At 35.5% G+C, this 7535-nt stretch overlaps 1 protein-coding gene across 1 annotated transcript in view; it reads right to left on the bottom strand.

Annotated features, from left to right (window-relative positions):
* Positions 1-379: 379 nt before the first annotated feature.
* The window catches only part of LOC134657985 (angiotensin-converting enzyme-like), a 143384-nt gene continuing 136228 nt past the window's right edge, over positions 380-7535 (bottom strand). The window contains exon 12 of the transcript XR_010097670.1: positions 380-391. The gene's annotated coding sequence lies outside the window, so the exon portion shown is untranslated. The remainder of the gene's footprint in view (positions 392-7535) is intronic.

Genomic DNA, 7535 nt, shown 5'->3' with positions numbered 1-7535 from the left:
TTATTCTAAGAAACTAAAATCCTTTATATCGTATATTCGAATAAAAAGTAAATTTTAAGGGATTGGAGAGTCATGATGGGTCAGGATAATACTATTTTACAATGGTAAAGTGTGAAATAATAATTTTTCAATTTAATTTATTCTGCATTGCATATTATGGGATGACAAAAATAAATGGGTACTCTGAATTAGTTGAGTTTTGTCTGCATACATTTTAAATTAAGTGTACAATTCCGTTATTAAAAAGAAATAAGATTATATATGCTATTATAGTTATTAAGTAACTTCTTTTCATAATGATACAACGCAGCGCCACTTATTATTCTACAGTGTGTGGCCTACAACACGGGTGAATAATTAAAACGTAGATTCTACTCCTCAAACAATAAAACTTTTGTTCAACAACTTTTTTAAATGATGTAGTCTTAAAATTGTCCCTTTTTCAAACAAACTAAATAATATTTTCAATGTACTTTAAATTCCGTCTAATTGACATTGCCCGTCAGCCTTGTCACCGTACAGGCATAATCAATTTCGTAATACATTGCGTGTTCGAATAAATTTTAAAGTGTTTTAAAATACAAACCACAAGTTATTTTTAAAAGTCGCTGAACAAACATTGTCTTGTTTGAGGAGTAGAATCTACGTTTTAATTTTTCACCCGTGTTGTAGGCCACACACTGTATATTTAAGAGAAATGAAATCGGGTCACCCGTTTTCAATGCATATGAATGCATTATGTTTGCATTTTAGCTCTGAACGAAAGTAAACTATCCTTCTCTAACGTAAAATTTTACTTGCTTGACCACTGATACAGTCACAAACAGAATCATAATAATGAAGTGTTAGATATGGACATTAAAGCGTAACGTCGTCTACATGACGTAGTTTTACTTAACCTTCTTAACACATTATAATAAGATAGGGACAATCTTATAACATACCTAAATAATACCTATAACATAGGTACAGCTGCTTTCGCTTCTCTAAATAGCTTAACGTCCAATGCGCCCTGTTATTTCACACTTTGTTTCCAACGCAGGTTTGCTAGATACGTTAGAATAATAAATTAGAAGCAATGGCGTCGCCCTGCTGTGAGTTTTATTGTGATTTATATATTTGATTATCGAGCAAACGACTAAACTGGAAAGCGATTTGCCACTGTTACGATGTCATTAATATATTGTGGGAAATACGTTTTTATGTTTTATTTTATTTTTATTCGTATGGTTGCTTGCGTGCTCAGTAGTCAAATGCATTTTAACGTTAATGTTGTTTTTTCACATTTTTTATCAATATTTTTTGTGTTGCGCAGTTAAAAAAAAACCGGCCAAGTGCGAGTCGGACTCGCACACGGAGGGTTCCGTACCATCAACAAAAAATAGAGCAAAACAAGCAAAAAAAAAACAAGCAAAGAAACGGTCACCCATCCAAGTACTGACCCCGCCCGACGTTGCTTAACTTCGGTCAAAAATCACGTTTGATGTATGGGAGCCCCACTTAAATCTTTATTTTATTCTGTTTTTAGTATTTATAGTAGTATTTGTTGTTATAGCGGCAACAGCGGCAACATCATCTGTGAAATTTTCAACTGTCTAGCTATCACGGTTCGTGAGATACAGCCTGGTGACAGACGGACAGCGGAGTCTTAGTAATAGGATCCCGTTTTTACCCTTTGGGTACGGAACCCTAAAAATTAAAGCATTTTTTAACTCCGATAAGTGTCCACTATTTTAAGCAAAAATGCAAATGAAATCCACATTGGAAATTCAATATTAAAATTTTCCGAGGGGCCGTCAGTTCTACAGCGTTTATCAATTTCACCTAACCTGTTTCATTTTAAACGAATTACTTCGATAAAAGCGGCTCCGTACCGAGAATTATTTACCGGGAACAAAAGCGACACCCACCTTTTCAGGCAGGTGTCTGAAATTTGAAATTCATTGCGTCGTAAACAAAAGGATCATTTTTAAAGCTAAGGGGATATACTTTTTTTCTGGCGTCGTATTTTAGGAGCTCTCTGGAATGCTAGAAATATGTGGAGACGTTCAAGTGGAGTCTTTATACAACGTGAAGTACGTGAAAGTACAGTAGAAAAAGCGGATTTAAATAATAATTACCATTATAAATAAATAAACGAATATTGCATAATAGTACGCAAATTGACCTAGGCTTAGTACACAAGTTTTGATGATATATATTTAATATACATATATATATATTAATACTTATATACTTACATAGAAAACATTCACAACTCAGGAACAAATAATCACACAAATAAAAGCTCGGGACCTCCAGCAGTTCGTTTTCTACCGAGAAGGCTAGGAGGCCGTTAAGCCATTATAATAATTTATCATCATGACGGCTTAACGGCACGGCTCATGATTTCAATGATTATCATACTATAAATTGTAGATTCGAACTATTAAGTTAGTGTTCATTTTGGCGTGTGTGTATTAGGGCTTCCAATACCGGTATCCCGGTATTTCGGGATCCCGGGATCCCGTCGTTTTAAACACATTTTTCAATACCGGTATTTTTAAAGGCAATACCGGGATCCCGGTATTTAAAAAAATGAGGGAAATGCGCAGTATAAACCCTTTAAATCCATTATATTCGGCTGTATCAAAGCTTACTAAAGGTCAGATGCATCTAGAGTTAGACCAAGAAAAGTCTGCAACGATATTGTTAGCACGCGCAGTGCAAGTGTTATATTAAACGTCAAACTTCTATGAAATTATGACGTACACAAATAATACTTGCACTGCGTACTGCGTATGCTATCAAAATCGTTGCAGACTTTACTTGGTCTAACTCTGGTCTCTAGCCCGCATTTTATTATTGAAACAAGATCGTTGCCTAATGCGTCAGATAAATATTTGGTGGTTGATGGTGGATGAATCCTGAAGTTATGTGAGTGATGAATATGTACATGAATATGAATATGATGATAGTGACATTAACATTAACATAATTAGTTCTTGTAATTTTATCAAAAAATAAAACAAAAGAGCAGGGATAACTGTAATAATGGCAAACCAATTTTGACGGAAATTGGTGATGTGAAGTTTGGGTAAAGTCAACAAATTGGATAAAATTATTGCCTGGAACCTGGAGTGTGAAATAAAATTATTGCAGATGGCGGCATTGATTGTTTATTGTTGTAATAGCTTTTAGGACATATCTGGTATTCCAGTGAGCCTTTCTAATTCCCCTTTTTAATAAAACTATATATTTTTAAGCGATTCATATCCAATACCGGGATCCCGGGATCCCGGTATTGATGAAGACAGTTTCGGTATTAATACCGGTATTGTGATAAGTCCGGTATTTGGAAGCCCTAGTGTGCATATTTTATCATCTCGGAAACAATCGAATTTAAACTATTGTGAGACATACTAACATTGAATAATTTTCGCTACAAGTGTTAGGTGACCAAAGCCCAAACACACCACTATGCCCGCCTACAATGACAGCGGAAGACCTCCCCCCGGCCCCGTGCCGCATTACGCGATACACGGCCGTCGTAAACGCTGCTCGCACTGTTAGTGCTTGAGAAAGGAGACCTAGGCTCTCCGAAACATGTCGCGCGAGTGACTTAAAACAAGTCTAGTCTAAACCGTAAAATTATACAATCTCTGAAACAAATAAAAAAGTCGTAAGGAAAGTTTCTAATATCAATTATTAGACTTTTTAAAGTAAATGTAAGTGGTCCGTTTTAAATATACTTATTTTGTTATGCCTATCTAAACAAAATCCGGTTACGTGTACAAATAACAGATCTCAAGACCGAAGTCACAGTAGAGGAAGCAGACGAGATTTATGAGAAAGAAAGAGTGATTAAGAAATAGAACTAGTAAATACCTTAAATACCTAACTAAATAATAAGCCTACTTTTTTATTTTAAGAAGATAAGCAGTAAACTCGACCCTCGTTGAGTATTGCCGCCGAGAATCGAAGTTCCTTAATAACACGTAGCATTTGTAATGTGTGGACCTACGTAGCAATGTGTGGTGAATATATGTTTATGTTTTCTTGCTACCTAATAGTTTGGTATAATGGACCAAAACGAGGAATTTTATACGGCGTGTCTCCCACCACGTGGCAATAGGTACAGCGTGCCGACGACTACCCAATGGTCCCCTACCTCCCCTACTTTTTTTATGGGATCAATCCTGAAATAACGATAAAAATTGCCTTTTTCATACGATTTGGCTGATCATTTGTGATGTCTATGTTTTCTATGGAAGAGGAATTTATGATATGTGTGTAAATAAACTCTTTATTGACACTCATTTCAGTTGCTATCTTTTTTTATTGTGTATATATTCTAAAAAACTGAACTAACAACATTATGGTAGGTACTTATTTATTCTCGCAACTGTTAATATCACCTAATTCCTGTCAAAGGATTATTTCACGTATATTCGCAAGACAAACAAGGAACGATCATACTAGATAGTTACCCCTATCACTTCACGCTGGTTTCCAACTTACTTGTACCAGTTCTGTTGTACCCAGCGCTATGATGCCCGTCAAAGTGTCTAACTTGCAACGCAGGTAGTACGACCGTGCTACCTTATTAAGAAAGTTAGATCAACCCTTAATAGTAGAATTGCAAGGGTTGTATCAGCGTGGCTAGTTAAGTTGTTATGTTGTAGTTTGGACGCGATATTATTAACGTGTCGAGCTGTCGCCGCGGGTGGACAGTGACGCGCTCTTTATTGAACTACGGGGGTGCGAGATGACGTCGGGTCTCGAGATTTAATTTCGCGATAAACTTTTGAGATTAAATATGTATGTTTACTATTGAGATGTAACACTACTTACCCAATACTAAAATTACGTTATTTAAGGTTTTATCTGCAGTGTAATAACAATAACAATAAAGTTAATACCTATAACAAAACAAACTCACAAAAATAAAAATTTAAAATAAAACAAAAAACAGGAATTGAGGTAAAAATGTACCTACAGATTTTGATAGCCAATCATTTAACAATCGCTATGTTCGGACTTCGGGGCATGCGTCTGTTAACTTCGAAAACAGAAACGACAACTTTTAATTTCAATTTGTATATGCTCTGCGTTATTAAAACTTTGGTTTATGTACAATCAAACACGTGTATTTTAAATAAATATCTACTTACTTAAAAGCATTGCGTTTACTAATAACATGTTACAAATATAAAAAGCGAAATTGATAAACGCAGAGTCATCAACGAATCATTAACCGAAAACCGGCAACGCTTTTGATCGAATGTTTGCTCAAAACACCCATTTGCGTACATGAAAACAATAACTGAGGGGTGCGCAAACAAGCGAAGACCAAAGATGGTGAATGAGCAAGTCACCAATCGATCGAGTTGTCATGGCGACCCCAGACATCCGCAATATCAAGTGCCGAACACTTTTTGCAAGTCACGGAAGCCTGTATTTTAATTGCTACAATTTTGCGTCTAACTTGTGGCTACATAAGCGACCGTATCTATCACATATACGATATTTATTGTGCGAAGGATTGATATTACTTTTAATTTTTATTTATATGTATGTATTATTCGTTTTCTTTTGATTTGGTGAAGTGGAACTACCTATAAAGAATATGAACGAATGTCATACTGTTTTGAGGTTTATTTTTCAATACGATGACGACACTAAATGTAACCGACAAATTTAAGCGCATAATGTCTTAATTAGAAAGTTACGTCGATTTTCGTGGTCGGGAAGTGGCACAAACCGAGCGCTTACTCGCGTGTTCCTTGTCGGGTTTCACGCCCCGTCACGATACAGCAGATCGAACACACTGCTATAAAAACTCCAATCGTACCGTTTGTATCGCACTCACACTTTACGTCAAAATAAGGGACAGCTGATATTCTGTCGACTCGACGGTAGGCTCGAGGTAATTTATAGGGTCGACTCTGAAATAACCTCGATTTTCAAAGCATGACTAATTGGGCCCACTCCGCTGGTCGTGTTGAACCGTAATGTACCTGACGTGATTAGGTACTAAAGGCGTTTCGACTGTTTTCAAAATGTCGTTTCATGGTGTTATTTAGGGTAATTTTATTTGATGTGCTTGTATTAGGTTTTCAATATAATTTATATCATAATTATATGTAAGTATATATAAACTCTGTATGATGCTACGCCCAGAATAAAGATAAATTGTTTTATATAATGACATGCAAATTTCGAACATTTCTGAAAAACAAAGGAATTTGATTTGACCTTTATTCCAGTGTATAATGAGATGGCGATATTTCGGAGACGCTACCCGATATTCGTGACAGACCAACGCCGCAATGCCATTCGGAACATGCAGTTTTTGAACATATATAGAATAGAGATAGATAGATATAATATGTGTGTAGATAAAGCAGTGTATGTAACAGTACATAATTAGGCATTAAAACACTCGTGTGATCATATTACCCACACTCGTATTTTGATGGTTTTCATTATGTACCTAGTACCATTTAAACTACTATTTCACCACACTAGCTCGTAACCAACGGTATCAATATTAATCCCTCGTATGCTGAACGTGGATCCGTGCAGTAAATATTGAATTCTAATTAATTTTTAATTAGAGTTCAATACCTACTAACATGGATCCGCGTTACGGCTTACAAACTGACTCGCCACAAAATCTCGGCCCAGTGTCATGTTGTTGTTTTGCCACTGTACTCATTAGGTGTGATTCAGGCATTAAAGTACTACTTTACAATTTATTGGCATTTCACAAGAGGTCTAGCCATCGACAAGTATCCAACTTTTGTTGAAGCGAAAGTTTTCATTGTGTCCTGGCCGGATTAATACGTGAACTTCGTAAAGGGTTATCTAAGCTGAGGGGACCACGTTCCTATTAATTACCTAAGTTTGAACGAGACCGATAATTAATTAAGAACTTTAGTTAGTGTGAGGTTTGGTGACACTGGCTCTGCTCAGTATTTGGCGTCTACGGTTCGGCCATTTTATTATCTACCTACCTCTATAGTTTGTGTTCCAGTATGTTTGTTATTTTATTACATGTATTGTAGGATTTGTAGGTTACATCAAACAACATCAACATTTATTCAGCAAATAGGCCACAAGGGCACTTTTACACGTCAACATGGAATTTACATACAGCAATTATAAAATACAACTAAGCCGCAAATATCAAATCAAACTAAAGTATTAGGTAAGCACATAGAGATATATAAAGTCTCTAAATGTCGAATTACAAAAAAAAACTATAATTTTAAGTTATGTACTTCCTTTTAATGCTTAATCTTAATTGAATTTAGAAAGTCACCTCGCTACTCATACATAAATAACTACTACCTACTTAATTAAAAATAATCTTCAGTACCGTAAAATGGGGTGAGTAGGGTCAAAACTGAAATTCAAACCTCGATAACATTTTATTTTTACATATGAAAACTGAATGGTGTATACAATAAGTGTTCCGGACCTTTTTATTTTAGTTTTTATTTTATTTTGGGTAGTTCCATTTCATAACTTTGACGATAAAGAGGAAAATC

This window comes from Cydia amplana, chromosome 2 (assembly GCF_948474715.1).
Source record: "Cydia amplana chromosome 2, ilCydAmpl1.1, whole genome shotgun sequence".
Lineage (NCBI taxonomy): Eukaryota > Metazoa > Arthropoda > Insecta > Lepidoptera > Tortricidae > Cydia > Cydia amplana.
The sequence above is the reverse complement of the archived record's forward strand: the minus strand, read 5'-3'. Positions and strand labels throughout refer to the sequence as shown.